This window comes from Rhipicephalus sanguineus, chromosome 2 (genome assembly GCF_013339695.2).
Source record: "Rhipicephalus sanguineus isolate Rsan-2018 chromosome 2, BIME_Rsan_1.4, whole genome shotgun sequence".
NCBI lineage: Eukaryota > Metazoa > Arthropoda > Arachnida > Ixodida > Ixodidae > Rhipicephalus > Rhipicephalus sanguineus.
Genome location: NC_051177.1, coordinates 140,327,470 through 140,348,382, shown reverse-complemented (window position 1 = coordinate 140,348,382; position 20,913 = coordinate 140,327,470). Strand labels below are relative to the sequence as shown.

Below are 20,913 nucleotides of genomic sequence, written 5' to 3'. Positions count from 1 at the left end.
ATACCAATTTTGGTGTATATAAATCTAGCGAAACGGCCGCTAGCACCCCTTGAGCGGGGCACGTAAGTCATGCTGTACATGACATGGTGTGTCATGATTTTCATGTTAACTCGTGTTTTATGTTCGTCGCACAGTCACTTCGCGCAAAACCAATTCCGGGGTAGATCAAGCTAGCGAAACGGCCGCCAGTGCGCCATGATCGTGGCACGTAAGTCATGCTGTACATGACATGCGTGTCGTGATTTTCATGTTAACTCGTGTTATTTATGTTCGTTACACAGTCACGTCACAACATACCAATTTTGGTGTATATAAATCTAGCGAAACGGCCGCTAGCCCCCCTTGAGCGTGGCACGTAAGTCATGCTGTACATGACATGTGTGTCATGATTTTCATGTTAACTCGTGTTTTTATGTTCGTCGCACAGTCACTTCGCGCAAAACCAATTCCGGGGTAGATCAAGCTAGCGAAACGGCCGCCAGTGCGCCATGATCGTGGCACGTAAGTCATGCTGTACATGACATGCGTGTCGTGATTTTCATGTTAACTCGTGTTATTTATGTTCGTTACACAGTCACGTCACAACATACCAATTTTGGTGTATATAAATCTAGCGAAACCGCCGCCAGCACCTCATGAGCGTGGCACGTAAGTCATGCTGTACATGACATGCGTGTCATGATTTTCATGTTAACTCGTGTGTTTATGTTCGTCACACAGTCACGTCGCGCAAAACCAATTTCGGGGTAGATCAAGCTAGCGAAACGGCCGCCAGCGCTCCATGAGCGTGGCACGGAAGTCATGCTGTACATGACATGCGTGTCATGATTTTCATGTTATCTCGTGTTATTTATGTTCGCCACACAGTCACATCGCAAGATACCAATTTTGGTGTATATCAAACTAGCGAACGGCCGCCAGCGCACCATGAGCGTAGCATGTAAATCATGCTGTACATGACATGCGTGTCACGATTTTCATGTTATGACTTGTCATTTATGTTCGTCATACAGTCATGTTACGCCATACCAATTTTGGTGCACATTCGATGAACCAAGCGACCAGGAGAGCACAAAGGTCGTAGGCGGCTAGATAGATAGATAGATAGATAGATAGATAGATAGATAGATAGATAGATAGATAGATAGATAGATAGATAGATAGATAGATAGATAGATAGATAGATAGATAGATAGATAGATACGGCCAAAGTCGCAGAAGTTCGCTAAGCAATGCTTCGCATTTAATAATAATAATAATAATAATAATAATAATAATAATAATAATAATAATAATAATAATGTATGGAAAAATAAACGGTCGCGAAGTCAGCGCCAGTTTGTTCACTCCATCGTGTCCCGCTTATTATTACGCCCGGTGATTCCACCGCGAATTAAGACACCAACTTTAAGTTCTGCTGCAACTACAGCTCCGTCTTCGTGTATCAGGGTCACCGACCAGGCCATGACCCCTCCTTGGCCGTGCCCTTGATCGGGACAATCTTCCTGGACATCGCTATCCTCCTTCTTTCGCATCGTCCTCGAACGGCATTGCATCAGCGAGCGGTATCCCCGAGCGGCCGCCGAGACAGGAGAAAGACGAGACCGAAAACAGCGGGAGGAAGACACTTCAGCCGCGGGGCGAAGGAGAAAGTGGTGCGACAGCCGAGGGCGCGCCCAAATAACAACAGGAAGGGAGCGGGAGTGCGCGAATAAGGACCAAAACGAAAGAAAATCACGTGTCTAATACAAAAGAGCCCTGCGGAACTCTCGCCTGGCGGAGGTGAGGAAGGAAACGGAGCAGGTTGGATGCGTGAGTGAGAGGGAGAGTTGTGTTATTTTGCGAACAGCGGTGGAGAGGGTGGCGGCAGCTTGGCAGCATCAACAGACAACTGACGTCTTCTCTCTCTCTCTTTTTGGCGGAGTGGAGAAGGGCAAGTCGTGGCTCGGGCTCCGTCGTGGAGCGAAGGGGCCTGGCGGAGGAAGAAGAGGAGAGAAGCTTGAGAAAGAAGATGAAGAGCAATAGAGAGAGAGAGAGAGAGAGAGCAGTCGGCGTCGTTCCTGCGCCGCCGGCACACGCGTGCTCGAGAGCAGGGGTCGCCCTGCCTCTGTTTCTTCTCTCGGCGGTTGCGGCTCCGTCGGCGCGCTCCCCGGCGTGCCGTTCTTCCAGGCCGTGTGTCTTAAACCGGCGAAAACAACACCGGCTGCTAATACACACTTTTCACTTGTGCCGACTGCGTGGGCGTTCCCGGGTGACGTCGTCCCCTCGGATGCACTGTCGTCGCGCCGGCGCTAATTGTTCCTTCGGCAGCTGTCGATAGCGAAGAAAGTCAGCAGCCACACTCTCGTACAAAAGAAAAAGGTGCCGCTATTTTATCCCCCGACGGACCGGCGATGGATATCCGCGGCGTGTGAAACAGAGGCGCGTCGCCGCCGATACTGTACGCTGTGCTTCTTTCTCTACAGGCGTCCTGTTGTGTGTCTGTTGGCAGTGATCCCTACAGCTGTGACAGAAGCATGGACAGGACGACTACTGTGTCTTAGGAAATTCGGATTGGATTTTGACTTCGAGGAACGACATCATCTGCACTCGGGCGTCGGATTCCACGGTGCCGAGTGAGTATGCTGATCAATTACACCTACTGAAGAAGGCATGCCGTGCGTGTTTGTTTGCGTGCATTTAGCAGGGGGTACGCAATTACGAATGACCGATCAACGCGTATAGCTTAGGTGCGGTAACTTGCGGAACGCCGGAGTCCACTTATTACATTAGCGTATCATTTGCGCATCGCCGTAAATGAGTCTTAGCGGTACTTGCTGAAAAATAAATGTGCTGCATGCTTCCTGTTTCTCCAATGCAAGAGCGCGGTGTCACAAAAAGAGACCATGGTTTTCAATCTCGATTTTATGCGGCAGTGGAGCTTCTTTCCCCACTAGTCCTGCTTAATTAACAACACATGTTTGAAACGCGCGTGATAATACACGATGTAGGCCGTTGCTGACAATCTACTACTTATTGTTGCCTTGCCCAGCAGAAGTAGCAGTGTTTCCACTTCGCGAAACCGAAATACTGATGCCCTACACTGAGGTGATGCTCATATTTTGTGGATTAGAAAGGATGGGATTCCTAGAAAAATGTTAACAATGCTCCAACGCTTGCTCCGAGTCAAGGCAGGTGTTTGGTGACGGCTCCATAAGACGTAATGAGGTGCCTTGTGCGTTTAAAAATACACACCCTTACAACCCTCGCCACAGGTGCTGTTGCACGCAGAGAAGAAGCTCATTTGTATGCACTGAGATTGCCCACATTGCACCCATAGGTACTTCAGTTCCTCAAGTGGGACATCATAAAATTGGGACAACGGGGCATCACAAAGGCATAATGAAAAGTTTGGGGACAAATGTGAAGTATGGGCAGACATCGAATTTCTAATACGAGCTGTTCGTATGGCCCGCGACGCAGAGCAGATAGCACAGGTCGTACGTAGGGCTGCCTTTCAGTCGCTGAAGATAGACCATTGTTGAGGTGGTTCCCGATTGACCAAGTAAAGTACAGCGCGCAGAGCGCGCTGTGTGTGCTGTGTTATTTTGTCTTTCTCTCACTGTTTCCTCTCCATCTTTAAATCTCCCCCACCCTGTTCCCATGTGTAGGGTAGCAAACCGGTTTGCTTAAACTGGTTAACCTCCCTGCCTTTCCTTCTCTAATATTTCTTTTTTTTCTCTCTCTCTCTTGGGGACACATAAGCCATTCTGATGACGTGTAAATGCCAGAGCATCACTTGTGTCTGAGTTCATGGTGGACGAATTGCGAGACCATCAGAATGCAACTACGTCAGAAGCCAGCTGCTATACGACGTTCACCACTAAAGTCTCCGACTACGCGAAAGGTAGAGCGAGCTGAAACGCCGTCTTGTGAATTGTCCTGTACAGGCAGAGCCCAACCACGTGCACAACGCGCAGATGACGTAATTTGTGTGCCGTTTTTCTCTCACGGCATTTTGATGATGGCGGTGCCAACGGGGGTAGGCACGGAAGGGAGCCCACCCCTCCCCCAATGAAAGAACATTGTCGTCTATATTGATTAAAATATCTATATTAATTAGCGAGTACAGGACCGGGTTGACTGGCGAAACATGGAACAGGCCTTTGACCCTCAGTGGGCGTATAGTCACGCTGTTGCTGCTGCCGCTGCTGCTCTTGATAATGATGATAACGATGATGATCAATATCGTGTACGAGAAACGCTTGCGGAAGTGGCTACAATTTATGTTTCTATCCCAAAAACTGTGATTTTCGGCACAGTAATACAATATTCATTTTTATTGTAGCCACAGGGCTGGTACTTCTAGTCCCTTTTAAAAAAGTCGTGCAATGCGCGCGCACTTCTGCAACAGCGCAAGAAACTTCTTAGCCCTGTACAAAATTACTGCTAAAGTCAACAATTCATGCTTTAATCTCAACAACTGTGATTTTGAAAAGTTGTTGCTCTACTTATTGACATTTCAACCAAAATTCTCTTGCATTTAGTCATTTAAGTAACAACGTCGCAGTAGTTATCACACAAGCGTGGCTACCTTTAGCTAGTTTTACTGCCCTAGGCTGCAGTTGACTACTTTATGGCTAGTTCTTCCAATTTCTTGGCTATTTCTTCCCCTGTCAACCCTGGCCCCATCTTGAGCCAAACGAACTTAATCGATTCTCGAGAAACTTCATTCTGTAAAGGGAAAGTGATCCGACTTCTTTCGTGGACAGCTGGAAGTTCAAATGAGAGAAGCAAACTGTTTTTAGTTTATTTTTATTTTCCGCGAGGGAACAGTCAATTTAACCTTATGCATATCACATTCATAAAGGCGCGAGGTGGTGAACTGGCCGTTTGACGTGATTTCCACAAACGACAGCTATGAGCTATCGAAGAGGAATTATACTGTCTTCAAAACTTTCATGACGACACCAAAGGCAGTTGCTGATGACACTGAGGCCATGACTTCGTCTATCGCTGGGCATGCGCGGGCGGGCTTGCATGTGCGACCACGTTGGCTATGCAACGGCGCTTCACGGTGTATGGCGTCGCCGTGGTGGTGTATCGGTGTTCGTCCGCTGAACCGAAAGACGCGACAGGTGCGATCCCGGCCGAGGAGGTAGCATTCGATGGAGGCGAAATGCTAGAGGCTCGTTTTGTGATATGTTACGATGATAGCAAGGTGTGGGTTCGAGCTGGCTGGTACTCCATGCTCTACTACTTCTCGCGCGAAAAAAATTTGCCTAGACAAAGGACGAAACAGACACAGACAGGCGCAAACTTCCAACTGAATTTATTATCAAGGTGAGACATATACAGGGTGTCCCAACTATTACGCAGCACAATTAAAAAAAAAAGAGGAACGGTGTTACACAAAGCAAACCTGGTTCATAATGTTCCTCGTACACTGGAACAGCCACCACTACTATTTTCGGTAATGAAGTTCAATTAATTAGTCATAATTATATTTGTAACTCGACAAGTGCTCTCCTAATTATCAAAATGTCAATGAGGCATATATAGGCATGTTCAAGTGACATCTAACTGCACTATTTTCAACAACGTACTAATGGTGAACCATAGTTCTTACGAGTGCGCGTCATGCTGCTTCAACGTCATTTCAGTGACTCCCGCAACCCCCATCCCCACCCCGAAAAGAATTTTCGCTACGCCGCTGTTGTATGCGTACAGCATGTGATCTAGGTGGAAGTATTCAGCCCACTGATGGCCATATGAGCGAATGTTGCACAGCCTATGGTCATCACGGTGCAGACAGGATCTGGCAGTTGCCTGCCAAGACTTCGTAGCTAAAGAACTGCTGGTGTAGAGCCCCTTGCCGTTAAATGCTCGCGTACTACGGGAAAACATGTAGTCACAAGCTTGTGCCATATCCGCAGCCATGGCCATGACTGACGCTCGCTTATATTATCGGGTGAGGTCTTGTACACAATTATACCCAAGATTGTGGACATCGAAACAGCCGCTGTCCCAGGCAGCACGCCGGCATTGGACCAATCTCGGAACAATGTTGGTAAACATTGGCAGAAATATTGGTCCTGCGTTGGCTTTTGGGGGTTTGCTACACCTAAATGTGCATTGGTCCAATATTGGATGCCAATGATTTTCCAATAATGGCAAGGATGGTTGTAGCCAACATTGTCCGTCCAACATATCGCCAATAATGGCAAGGATGGCTGTAGCCAACATTGTTCGTCGTACGTATCGCCAACATTGTATAAATATTGGCAGCTCCAATATTTTTTGCCAGCCTTTATCGTTGGCTGCACCATCGTTCTTTCATTTCCAGCGTTTAACGCTGGAAATGAAAACATTTTCCACTGAATGTGTAGTTTAACGTGAGGTAGATTTTTGTGCACGTAAATAAATGCATGTTGCCCACGCTTTTGCTTTTAGGCAAGCAGCAGGGATAATCAGCGTACAAAAGCTGAGAGTACACACAAGTTTATTCTGCATGTATACATATGGCAAAGATACTGCAAGTTTTGAAAATAATTTCGCATTTCGCGCTTTGTTCTGCTGACCGCTTGCTGGCAGATAACAGCTGCACAGAACCTACACTAATTACCTTCAATAACGTCCTTATATTAAAAATCGGGGAAACGGGACCACTCACAAACACACACAGCCTCCCTAGGTGTTAGCGCTTATTTGATTTGTCAGTTCACCGAAGGTTCAAAAGGAAGTCAGTGAAAAGCGAAGCGTGATACAAAATGAAATAAATGAACATGTACACGTGAACAGACATTCGATACAGCCGAGATCCATAACCACCTTCAACTACCAGAAAGTTCATCGCCTATTTATTAATTAAAAGGTGACTGCGGCAAGAGCTTGAAAGTCTGCGACAACTTCACAACTAATAAAAATTTGTGTGTTACAAATCCATCATTTCTTTGCGCGAATCCAGCGGCGAAGGGCAAATGAAAAAAGGGTGTTAAGCTGACGCACTACAACGCGAGAAAGGAACAAAATAGCACACGCAAATGCTGACAACATCGCTGAGGGCGAGAACTCTACCAACCTACTTCGAAGCGCACAATAAAGCCCCCCACATCGGTATTCACAAACTAGCAAATTTAAAAAAAACTTACGCGGTAATGTAGACAATAATAAACGCAGCACACATTTCACTTACGAACAACACGGAAAGTAACATGCGACGAAGGAGAAAAACGACTTACTGAACGCGATACGAACACAAAAATCCGGCGGAAAGTTTGCGAGTTGTCAGAACACATCGGCGCTCATCTGCGGATCGCTCTTCAAAAGTCAAAACAGTCAGGTCCGATGAAGAACAGGGCAGCTGCCTTCTCACTGTGGCATCGCCGTCGAATCTCGGTATCCGTAGAATCGTGGCATCCTGTCTCGGTATCCGACTCCGTTTTTTCCCGATGACTCTCGACTCGACTGAATACCGAGGGGCGCGCGCCCGCCGAAGCTGGGAGCCCGAACGAGGGAAAGTAACCGCCACTGACTGACGAAGAATAGCCGCCGGCCAGAAGGGGCCGAAACGCGTACGCATCTTCCGAGCTGCCGTTGTCTCCCGCCATCTCCCTCAACACCCCCCCCCCCTCGTTGTCACAGGCATTGAAAGCGCACCGTCGTGGGCGGAGCAGCCGTCAAGTGACAAGTGTTTTATGACCAGCGACCACCGCGCTGCCCCACTAGACCCACTGCCGCGAGGAGAGGACGAATTCCGGAGCAAAACATGGCGCCGCGCTGCTTCTCCGGCCTCCCGATCACCGAGAACATTTATTCAAAGTGAACACGTCTGGTTGTGTGAAGCGTTGAAAGTGCAAACATAACTCATCGATCATTTAAAGGTTCCGCGGGCGATACCGTAGTCTTGGACAGCACGTCGCTGTAGCGCGCACACAAAGAAGTTACAATCCTGTAATTCGACCAGTCGTGTAGCAAACACGAAAATACACAGCGTGGTTGAAGTCACATGAAATGTTTTGATTGTTTGCCGCTAATGAAGCCGTGAGAATAATTTCGGTGCGTGTGCGGTGCGCAGAAGGCGCACCAGCGCAGAGGCCCATTGCGAAGCAGATGACTTCTATTCTACTCCATTAACTCGTCAACGCTATGTACAGCTTCAATCAATGTAAAAGTAGGGTTTTTTTGGTTGTTTTTATACAGTTGCGATGTATACGCTGGCTGTATCACACAATTAACGTTAACTTTCAACAAGCATTGCAAAGTGAGATTTTGTTTTGTGTTTCCTTTCTCATAGATGTATTTCCAACAGCGCGCAAAACTCAGTTGAGAACTTGGTACTTATTTTACATTGCTCAGCATCTGTAAAACGAATTTTGTCCAACTATTTTGCATATATTTTGTGCCACACTAAATGCCAACCTAAAAATCGAAACCCTGTGTGCGCCATTGTTCCCTTTCTTATAGATTGGAATTTGCAGTTTTGTTTGTTGGCTGACAACGATGGACTGTTTTTGCCATCTTTATACAGTAAAAGCTCGTTAATTCCACACTTATTAATTCGGAAAGTCGGATAATTAGGACGCGTTCTCTGGTCCCTGCAAGCATGTTTATTGTTTAACGGCATCACACTCTCGTTAATTCGGCCATACCTGTCCGCAACCCGGTTAATTCGGACGAACCTCTTAGTAGGATGGGGGACGCTGCGACGAACCTTTGCCCCCCCCCCCCCTAATGGGGAACCCTGCGCACGCCTATGGTGATAAGTAACCAGAAATCTTCTTTGAGGTGCGCTGGATGCCGGACAAAGTGATTTTCATAATAGCGTGCATGCAGGTGGTGGCTCGATTCGGGCTAACCTTCCCTCAGTGATGGTAAAAGGGGAAAAACATTCTTGCCGATTAATCATGCATATGCTTGCCAGTGTTTAAGACATTGGAGCGACAACGTGTAAGTCTGGACAATATTGTCCGGCGCGTAGCATTGGCCGTCCAATATTGTTTAACCAGTCAGATTGACTGGACAATATATCCAATCTACTGACATTACTTAACCAATATTGTTTTACCAACGGATAAGCTGGCCCAATATTGCCATCCATACGGCCTGGTTCTGCCAATATCGTATTTACATCGGGAACCATGGGCCGTTGTTGCCAACCTCAAAGAATAGCACGACCAATATTGTATGTTGGCTGGCAAAGATGGACCATTATTGGCATCCTTGTAGGCTGGCTTGCCAACATTGGTTTTATAGTGGTTTCTATGGGCCATCATTGGGCCATCATTTGCCAACGTATAAACAATATTGGACCAATGTGCTGTGCTGCCTGGGGTAGTACAATCGGTAGGAGCATCGCGCGCATAATCCGAAAGATGTAGATCTGGCTCCCACTGGCTTTAGGTTGCTTTTAGGGGCGAAGCTCCTTATGCCGTAGGTCTGTCCATCCTCCGTTGTTTGTAGCGTTGTAGTAGCCACCTCTAGCTTGTGAGAAGCGCGCGTTATGGTATGCAGTAGAAGAAGAAGACGACGTTGACGAGTGAGACTCTCGTGCGTGTTCGCCTGTATGGCGTTCGTTCTTCTTTACTACGTCTCGTGTTTTCAACGACACCCGAAGACAACATTTCAGAAGTAACGCGCCATGAGGCTCCCTCTTGGCAAACTTTCTCTTTAGCTCGGAGTCGCCAGATGGAAGACAAGGCTGCGGAACGGAGGGCACGGAAGGCGGCGGCAGCGCGCGCTCGCAGACAGAATCCTGAGGTGAGAGCCCGCGAGGCCGAAGCTGCACGTCGACGCCGCGAAGCAGATTCCGCCGTTCGAGCCCGCGAAGCTGAAGCTGCTCGACAAGCTGCACGGCTGCGGCGAGAAGGCCCCGCCGTTCGAGCCCGCGAGGCCGAAGCTGCTCGACAAGCTGCAGGGCTGCTGCGAGAAGACCCCGCCATTCGAGCCCGCGAGGCCAAAGCTGCTCGACAAGCTGCACGGCTGCGGCGCGAAGACCCCGCCGTTCGAGCCCGCGAGGCCGAAGCTGCTCGACAAGCTGCATGGCTGCGGCGCGAATCGGATCTTCAAAATGTGAAGGACCGTGAAGCTGCGAGAAAGCGCGCGTACCGGCACGCAGAGCCCGAGCTGTGCGAGCACGTGAAGTGGCTGCAAAACGCATCAGGCGGGCTCTGCCCGAAGGCGCCGACGCGGGCTTCCAGCGGGACTTCCTTGATAACAGTTTCGGCCATAGTTGCGGTGTGTGCAACAGATTGTGGTTCTCAAACAATCTAGTCACAATATCGTCCATCAAGAAGGACCACGCTCGCGCCAGTGCAATCGCCGTGTTGCAGCGCGAGTTCGCTTCGCCCCACTCATCATCATTCACCACGTGGATATGCTGTGATGCTTGCTTTGTTTATTTGTGCAACAATACAAGATTGCGATGGTGCCTGCGAGAAAATGTCACCTTAAAAAAAAAAAAAAAACGTCACCTGGCTAGACTTCCGGCACCATACACGCGTTCAGTCGCACAGAATAATCGCATGAGTATAATACATAACGTACAGATGCGTAATTAATACTGAGAACACTGCTATAGAAACAGTACTAATGATATATAGACAGTAGTGGAATTACGTAACACAAAATACGACTATAAGAAACTTTAAATGAACATACAATGAAAACTAACAATCACGGCAGTTCACGGAAATCACAGACAATCAATTTGTTTTTGTTTTTTTTATTGCTTGCTGAATGTCTTCACTTTGATTTTCCACTAACCTTACCACTTCTAAATTTCGTTTATAGCCACAAATAAGTTCCCCTATGCTTTACTTGGGGTTCCCATACCTACTGGCTTGATTCCAGTGGTTCCGTAAGAAAATTCCTCTCTTCTCTCTCCATTTACATGACACAGGGAGTGCCATCCTTGACACCCATGATACTCGCAGTTTCATACTCGTAAGTTGATAGAGGGTGCGTGATTCTTGCAGTCGTAGTCTGCCTGCTGTCTTCGCTTTTCTTCACCAGTAAGGTTTCTGGTTCCTTCACGCTTGCCGTCCCCATGGGTTCTGCAGTGACGGCACTCGGAAGATGTCGCAAGAATCACGATAACGCTATATCTCGCCACAGTCCCAGAAAGTGAAAGTGTTGCGTCGGTGAAACTTTATGATCCCGTCCGTCCTTGGATGTTGCAATGGCGTGAACGACGAAGGGCCTTTGCAACCAGATACGAGCAAAGGATGGTTATCGTGCCGCCTGATTTCTTTCGGCGACTTCCGTCTGCCGTTTGGCAATATGAGAGTTGAGCCTCTTACGATGTCGTCGCCGCTGATATTTATTTTGTGCAAGCCTTCTGTCAGCAACTTGCTTCAAAAAACGCAATGGTGTCGACATCATGGCAGCATCTGCCGCATGAGCGTAGACTTAGAAGAAGCTAGCGCCTCTAGTGGCGCGATTCCCGCTCTGTTTGCGCTGCATGAAAATAGGTGCACTGCTATCTGGGGTCTTCATAAACCTGCTGAATGCATATGTGATTGAGCACGCATAGTATAAAGGCAGATCGTAAAATTTCTTTTCGTAAAGAAAGAAATGAGTACGTATGGCATTCGATATGACAGAACCTTCGTATTATTTTTGTTCGCACAATATTCCTACGACTTCACTAAACTGACTGGGTCGCGACTGCCGTCGTCATTTTCCAGACGAAAAAGCTAAAGTCATGGCTCACTCTTTAATGGAATTAATTTTTATCGCCCTCCTGACACGTTCACGGCGTCGAGGGAAGCCACCAATAGAAACGGATCTGAACAGTCGTCGTTTTCGAAATACAGCAAGGCAAATAGGTGGCATCCAAACTCGGTCATAACCTAAGAAAAAATGCCAGCTCCGCCCACAGCTCTAGCAGTCCCTCCCAGAAGGAATTTGCATAAATACTCCATCCAATAGCGATCACTCGTATTTGTGACATCAGGCGAATCTCGGGTGTTTCGGATAGTTCACTCTTCCATGCAGACACAAGTATGTGCGGCTGGTTTTTGTTCGGAAACTACAACATTCCGGTAAATTTCGTCGGGGATTCTGACGTCGCTTCTCAGCCAAACGTAGTGTTTTAGGCAGTAACGACAAACCTCTTAACTCTTAACATGCGCAGTATTTAAATTAGCCGAGAAGAGGGACAAGCGGTTCGAGCAGAAACCAGCTAGCACGACCGTCTTTCCCAGATGAAGAGCAGCTGCGACGCTGTTCTGTGGGCGGAGTTCATATCTTAGGTTGTAATCGACATTTTTTAGGGGCGAAGCTCCTTAAGGCGGCACCCGTTCGTCCCTCGTAGTTGTCGTAGTCGTACTGCGTAACCAGTCGTAACGCTAGTACCAGATCTTGACCTCCAAGGTGGTGCCGGTGGGAGATTTTTTCGGTGCGTTGTTGAACAATAAAAAATTCGCAGCGTGCGCGTTAACTAAAAGCCGAATTCTTCTGTCTCTGATTCCCCATTAGCAGCCATTGGCATGTTCCAGTAGGAAACGTTAGTGGAAGTAGAAGTGTAAGTGTTAGCTAAAAGCCGACTTCTTCTGTCTCTCATTCCCATTAGCAGCCATTGTTTACCTCCAAAGTAGTGCCTGGTGAGATTTCTCCTGTGCGTGATTAAACAATGAAATTTTTGTTCAAAACGCCGTTGATTGATGAAATAAACCAACGAAAGACGCCAGATGTTTTCTAAAAGCAAAACGAAAGAACGCCAGATGTTTCTAAAGCAAAACGAAAAGACGCCAGCTGCTTAACGAAAGACGCCAGATGTTTTCGAAAGCAATGGTTTTCTAAACAATGAAAATTCACAGTGTACATGTAAAATTAAAGTCAGCTGCAAGTCGTCATAACTCATCGAACCTTTAGTATAAACGCGCCCGATCTCACGTCGGTGATGATGTACTGAGCAGAATTCACGGAAGATTCACGGTTTACCGATGAACCTCCGCAGCTTCGCCCACTCATCATCATTCACTCCGTGGATATGCTGTGTTTTTTTTTTTTCTCTTTTTAGACGACAACGTGTCTGCGGTTTCGGTAGTCGGTTCCGACCTTTGCAGTGCTCAAAAGCAGGGCCTTCTAGATTCCAGACCGTTACACCGATAAAGCTGTCAATGTGCATGGTTTATAGATATGACACCAACTTATATGTATTGCGTGCAAGCGTAATCATTGCAAACTTCTGCATTACTAATCAATATGTCGTTAACCTTGGTAATCACATCAAGTCACTTTGTCTTTAAAACCCTTTACATGTATTCCATAAAGAGCGGGTACATGACACATCCAAGAAAGATGTTACTAGTGCTTTCAATAGCATAAAACGTTGTTACATATCGAGCATATTTTGGTGGGCAGACGATGGAAGAGACCTGATGACGAAGTGCATTCCAATGTACTGATATTGGGCAAAAAAAAAAAAAAAACGCGGCTGAAAATGTTTATGCGATCGTGGCCGTGCCAATTGGAGCGTATGACAGTTGCGTTGTGAGCGGTCTGACGCAGGGACCACGTGTGGCTTGTTAATAAGCAAGCTCATGGTGTCGGTTTAACTTATACGACCAAACTTTACGCAAATTCATCCGTTACCCGTGTTTCTCGTGCGGAATAAACTACCGCACTTCCTACTTGCATCTTCAGCAGATACATGCTCACAGGCTTGCGAAAGTGTGTGTGTGTGCGCGGGGGGCGGGGGGGGGGGGGGGGGGGGGCTGTAATTTTGCGCCACACCTTTACTTAGTCGGACCTGTCCCGTCAATGCACGCATGTTTTTGACGATAATGACGGCCGGGGACCTCTGATATCGCATTCCAATAACGGCTTATTTCCCGCCTTAACTCTCGAAAAGCAGGAAGCCAATAGCAGGCTGCTGTGAAAAGCCCGACATCGCTTCATTTTCTTTTTTGCATTTGGGAATAAGGAGGGGGGGGCGCTGCGATAAAACTAGCCCCCCCCCCCTCCCCCTCCTCTAATAAAGAACCCTGCGCACGCCTATGCACAAGCTCCATAGCTGCATAGTAGGCTCTAGTGGTGTTTCGAGGAAACAGCGACGTGCGGCGTCTCCTCACGTGTTTCTTTTCATAGAGGCGGCGATAGTATAGCTAATGTGTTGCGCAAAACTCCATCCTTTTGCAAAGCAATTCTTATCACCCACGTTTGTATAGTCGTCATTCGAGCGTTCAGTTTAATCATTCTTGCCACGCGTGTTGCTTCCGACCAGAAAATCGAGGCTATTATTCCCGCTCACCATGTTCTGCTGGGCTTGCATTACCCCTTACATTACCGCGCATCCAATTACCTCGTCGACAGTTGTGACGACTAACTTTATGGCAAATTTTATGTCTAATGTTTCTCAGTCTCAGCAACGTAGGCTGAAGTAGTGCCAACGAGCGCGCGTTCCAAGGATGCATCGCGTTGAAGCAATTTAACATTGTCAGTGGGTGGTTCTACAGAAGAAAATTGTAATTTTTTTACTCTTATTAATCGTCATTTTCATTATTGGTTATGCTATTGTCTAAAATATTTTGCTCGAGTGTGTACACATAGTTTTTCTTTTCTTTTCTTTTTTTTTGCGGTGAATCGGATTGCTCTCCCTAGACGAGCTATATAAGCAGTCTGCTATTTTTAATTTTTTTTTTGTTCCATACATCAGGTGCACCGCTGTGGAAGCTATGCAAAAAGTTCGGTCACGGAAATACGTAAGTCCGCTCGTCTCGCGCTTGGATTTCTTCGTCGTCAACGTGCCCTCCGCGATTTGCTCCGGCTGCGTGCTACCGGGTAGCGATCGCGGAAGCCACGATACGAAAACAAAGAGACGCTAAGTGATCCAGTACAACCTGTTGTTAACCGTATAAATAACGGGGTTTCTAGAAGACCTGGACCAACAACGATGTCTCGTCGCCAGAGCCAAGGAGGCAGCGAAGGCCAGAGGGTTCCTGGAATTAGGAGACCTCCCACTTGGGGTTGAATCGGGACTAGCACCTCGATACCGTTTCGCACAATAAACGTTTATAGGCTCCTCCTCTTTATTTCTCAAGGCCCCGCCACGGTGGTCTAGTAGTTATGGCGCTCGAATGCTGACCGGAAGGTCGCGGGATTGAATCCCGGCCGCGGCGGCTCCATTTTCGATGGAGGCGAAAATGTTAGAGCTCGTGTACTTAGATTTAGGTGCACTTCGAAGAACCTCAGGTGGTCGAAATTTCCGGCGTTCTCCACTACGGCGTCTCTCATAATCATCTCGTGGTTTTAGGACGTTAAACCCTAGATATTATTATTATTATTATTATTATTATTATTATTATTATTATTATTATTATTATTATTATTATTATTATTATTATTATTATTATTATTATTATTATTATTATTATTATTACTTATTTCTCAAGCACAAAGCCTCTTCATTTATTACTCAATCTAAAAACGAAAAAACTCAATCACATTACGGGTGGTAAAACCATTAAACTATTTCTTGGTGCAAACGCATCAGCTGCAAGAAGTCTCGCTATCTTCCGTAACCTTGCACCTGATGTATGAAATTCAGTACAGGTGTCGTAAATGACGCGCATTGCCTGGCGTCTACCGGAATAGAAGGTCTTCATTTCCAGTGGGAAGGGGGGGGGGGTCACTTGGCTATCTGTCTGAGACGGCGGGCCCCTTCTCTTCCTGAGTGTGTGCTCGTTGAGAGCCTGCCGATAAGAGAACCCAGCAACAGAGAAGTCACCGCCGCTCGCTCGTCTTGATAACCCAGCGGGACGCGGAGTGCATTAGCCTAGGGTCATTATGCGGCTCCTGTATGTGCGTGAAGTCGCGCTCGCCTTCTTGTAATGTTAAGAGTCTCCCTTCGTCGGCACTATAGCAAACATCAGCCGCAAGTCAACCGGTTCGCTTGAGACGTACTGCTGGGATAGAGTTGGTTAATCATGTCGGGAACGTGGCAGCGCACATTGAAACATCAACGATTCCCACAGGAGGGACAAGCACGGCACTATTTTTCGTCTCTCGCGGGAGTGCCGCTCTAATTTCGACGTACGCATTTACATACATGCCATCATTAGCCAGTGCCATAACAATCTCAGTCAGTATGAAATTAAATAAGTTAATTTTAGTCGTGCAATGTATTAAAACGCTCTGTTAGGCTGTAATTCCTTTGGTATAGGCCCATATCCGTCCGTAATCACACCTCGTTACTAGAATGTGGATGGAAGAAGCCGTGAAAGGCATTGTCTTCGAAAAGAATTAAAAGTGATCTGCCATTTCAAGCCGGGACCTTCTATATAAAGGACGTTCGGTAATGACAACTGCGCGTATGAATTACGAGCTCGTGTTTATGGAAACCTCCTCAGTGCTTCCAGTAACGCTTCCTTTGTCAGCCAATAAGGCGTGCGTCATGCATCACGCTGCATGACTTTAACCGCCTATATTTGTCTGTCTTTACGTTCTCTCTTTTCATTTCATTCTTTTCCCATTTAATTAGCTGAGAAGTGTGGGACCAGCTGCGACACTTTTTCTCTTTTTATATTACCCTTCGTGGAGCCTTTTTAGCATACAGTGGCACAGGTGTGAGTCTGACAGTGACGCCATCTGTTTTTAGTTGAACAATGAAGATACTAGGACCCGTAAGCACTTGTTCTTGGTATTTCATCATCATTATCATCAGCCTAACATCATCCTGACTGTAGGGCAAATGCCTGTCCCATGTTCCTTCAATTGACCCGGTCCTGTGCTTGCTGCGGCCCCGTTTTCTCCGCTAACTTCTTCGTATCATCGGCCTACCTAACTGTCAGCCTTTCCCTGGCACGCATGCTTTCTCTTGGAATCCAGTCTGTTACTCCTAATGGCCAGCAGTTGTCTTATCTTTTCGCTACGTGCCCTGCTCATGCCCATTTATTTGTGATTTCGACCGAGGTGTTCTCACCACATGTTTGTTTTCTGACCCACTCTGTTCTCCTCTTCTCTCTTAACGTTACACACATCATTTTCTATTACATGGCTCGCCGCGTCGCCCTTAGCGTAAATTGAACCATTTTCGTAAGCCTCCAGGTTTCCGCTCCGTAAGTAAGTAGTGGTAAGATGCAGCTGTTATGCAGTTTTCTCGTGAGGGATACTGGTAAGCTGCCATTCATGATCATTGGCAGGGTTCATGAGGATACCTGCGAAATGCGTTCCACCGCGTTCTTGTTTTTCTAGTTACTTCAGACTCATGGTTCGGATCTGCGGTCACTACCTGTTTTAAGTAGACGCATTCCTTTACCACTTCCTGGGACGCGCTACCTATCGCAAAGTGTTGTGCTCTTCCGAAACTGTTGAACATTAGTTTTCTGCACGTTAATTTTTAGACGCACAGTTCTACTTCTTTGCCTGTTCAATTCAGTTATCACGCTCTGCAATTCGTCCCCTGAGTTAAGGTAATGTCATCAGTGAATCACTGGTTACTAAGGTACCCTCCATTAACTCTCATCCCTAACTGTTCCCAATACAGGGCTCTGACAACCTCCTGTAAACACGCGGTGAATAGCGTTGGGGAGACCTTATATTCCCGCCTTACACCCTTCTTTGTAAAAATTTTATTGAATTCTTTTGAAGAAGCACGCTGGCTGTGGAGTCACGGCAGATTAATTCTAGTATTTATATCCGTTATTTCACATTTTTATACACCATGATACCGTAATGCCTGCATGACCGCCGAGATTTCGTTTGAATCAAATCCTTTCACGTAATCTATGAAGGCTGTATATAGGGTTTAGTTAAAGCCCACACATTTCTCTGTCGCCTGATTGATGGTGTGAATATGGTCTATTGTCGAGTAGCCTGTATGAAATCCTGTTCGGTCCTTGGAGTTGTGAATATGAAAGCTTTAATGTCCGATTGAGCGCCCGAGCCCGCAAGTGGCATCAGCTCATGCCACCGACATCCTGCGCCACGCGAGACCTCTAGGAAGCAGCAGCGGCCACAGAGGCCGGCAGGCGCAGGCAGCAGTCATGCCCAGTGGATGTGAGAGAGACACCTCCAGGTAGCACGTAGACACCTCCAAGTTCGCAACACCTCCGAGGTAGCAGGCCTGTGCATTCTCTTTTATCACCTCATGCTACTTGGATCGAAATTCTGATTGCCAAAACAGGCATGACGACAGCGGCGACGTCTAAATTTCGATGCAAGTAGAATGATGTCTTAAAGCAGAGAGCGCATGCATGCCATCCATAGAAGGCAGGCCCGCAGCCAGGAATTTTTTGCGGGGAGGGGGGCGCTTGTGGAACGTCTTGACTATTTTAGAAAAACACCTATTTTCATTAATTATTTTCGATAAAACACGCCTTCCATCAAAATTCCGGGGGGGGGGTGCTGGGCCCCTAGCCCCCCCCCCCCCCCCGCCTACCTGCCTACAGGCTTGCTAGGAGGTGCTTTTTACCCCAATGAGTAAGACTCCCGGCTCCTGAGCGTGGGATCGCATATTCGAAACTCGATCTCTCCAACGTTTCTCCTATCGAATCGGTTCTTTTTTCGCACATCATTTTATTTGTATCGATCAGCAAGACGAGGCTGCAACGCAAGCGAGAGCTTTGAGGGCAGTGAGCATGCTGATAACACAGACTTTCGAAGGCGAAGGTGATGCCCTCACGCAACAAGCGTGGCGCCAGCATATGTTCCCTTTCCCCCTTAAGCTTCGTGGAAGCGCGCTCTTGACGTTTTGTCTCAGCCAAGGGGAATTCAGGCGCCCTTTCGCTGGGACAAGCGCCGTATTTCTCGCCCAAGGAGGCATTCGACGCTTTCGTATCATTAAGTGATACTAAATTCGTTCTAAATCCATGCATTCATACCAACTCGCCCAATTGTCGGAGATACTAAAGAAAGAAGCTCCATTATAGTTTCACTGCAAGAGCTTCCGGCCTCCCCAGGGGCGTAGGCAGAATTTTTTTTCGGAGGGTCACCTCCTTTATCTGACGTGTGGTCCGGGGAGGCAGATGTGATCGACTGTCATTTTCGCCCCTGGCTACGCCACTGGGCCTCCCGAACCGCTGAAGAATGCGTTTTATAAGCGCCAGAAACGTGGCAAAAAATAAGGACATGCACATGAAGGTGTACGGGAAATGTACCAGAAACAATGGAAGACCTTTTAAATATGAAGATTGAAAAAAATGGCATACGGAAAATTCATTGCTAAAGAAAAGGGCGTATTTAAAAACAACATTCCTCGGGAAGGTCGCGCAAATACTAAAGGCATTAAGATCATTGAGTTAATCTTAAACTTCGGCGAGCTTTTAAACGTGTGCGCGAAAGCATGCAGCGCCGGGGAAATGCGAATAGCTGGCCTAAATAACGCCGGGTCAACGACATAGCACCGATAGAAAGTTATTTAGCAGGAAATGTAGACGTCTTTACTTCCGATCTTGGAAAATATGGCATCGCGCGATATATATTTCATCGTTGTAGCGAGTAATTATGGTTGCGAGCACTGTTAGCGCGACAGTTTTACCGCAGTATACTCTATGCCAGTAATCGCAGAGGTAAGCAACGTCAGGTAGGCAATGACGACACCTCAAGTACAGTAGTTCAGCGAGATTCAGCAACGATATAGTCGACGTCAAACTAGCTGCCAGACAGAGCAATACGTTCTGGCAGGCTAGTTGGTTCATTGCGATAAACTTTCTTACACTGCGCGAGAAGATGGAGACACAAGTAAGGAAACATTCAGATTGTTCGTGGTGTTCTGAATGTTTTCTTGCTTGTACCTTCGTCTTCTCGCGCAGTTTGAGAAAGACAGAGCAAAGACAGAGCAATTTCTCAAAAGGATTGCAAGAGGAAGATAATTTTTAGATGCGAAACAGCTTGTGCGCTGGGCTTTTTCCGTAGTTCCATTGGCGACCGTCCGCTTTCTAAAACCTACCATAGCCATCTGTAACATATTGAGCGCTCGCTCGCGCCAAGGAGAAGTCTTCTTCGTATTTTTCTTCGATCGCCTTGATGATGTTGCGTGCAGAGCACTTTAGGGGCCCGGGCTGCCGTATGCTGTCTTAGCGTAACGCAGACAAAACCACGTGTGCTGGCACGCTCTAGCGCGTTCGGGCTTGTGTAAGGGGCTGGGTAAAACGCTGCAGGGCCTCTGCCCCTTACACTCTCTCAGCAATCACGTGATGGCGTCGGGGAACGAGATTCTGGGGACGCGCGATGAGCCCGCGTGGCGTGCTCCAACAAGAGTTCGGGACGAGTAACAGTGACAGCAACTACAGTGAATTCATGGTGTGCTCCACATGCAAGGACGCGTTAACATCGGGCAAGGTGCCCGTGATGAACGGAACTTTAAGTCGACACATGCGCTCCTTGGCATCCCCACATGGTTCCCTTTAGTGGGAGATGGTGTAATTTTTTTAGCTTTTGCCCTGAGACCACATCTTAACCAGTTAAACGCCGTTGATCACTGAAGCCTACTGATGATATTCGTACTATTTAACGCAGGTATTTTTTTCTCTTGTTACTACAAGAACCAAAACTAAGTAGACAACGCCGAATGATACGTTTGCGTTAGTGCACTTCGCGACAGTATTCTTTTCTATATATATCAACCGGTGCGCTCCTAGTCGGATGGATAGGACAGATCAAGGCTCACTTACGAGGAATGCTCGGCGCACGCCGTCGTGTAATGCCAAAGGTTCACGTTCCTTGTTCGACGCTTGTCCTTCTCGGCGCTTTTTCGAAAACAGAGCTTGTGCGTATTTCTTGACTCCGTATTCTATCTAATTCGATGCCGCTTTGACCAGGGGCGTAGCCGGAAATTTTTTCGGGGGGGGGGGGGGGGGTTCAACCATACTTTATGTATGTTCGTGCGCGCGTTTGTATGTGCGCGTGTATATATACGCAAGCAAAACTGAACAAATTCGGGGGGCGGGGGTTGAATCCCCCCCCCCCCCCCCTGGCAACGCCCCTGGC

At 47.4% G+C, this 20,913-nt stretch overlaps 1 protein-coding gene across 1 annotated transcript in view; it reads left to right on the top strand.

The window, feature by feature from the left end:
- Nucleotides 1–2,086: 2,086 nt before the first annotated feature.
- LOC119383724 (solute carrier family 45 member 3) overlaps nucleotides 2,087–20,913 on the top strand; it is a 130,555-nt gene continuing 111,728 nt past the window's right edge. The window contains exon 1 of the mRNA XM_049412638.1: nucleotides 2,087–2,615. The gene's annotated coding sequence lies outside the window, so the exon portion shown is untranslated. The remainder of the gene's footprint in view (nucleotides 2,616–20,913) is intronic.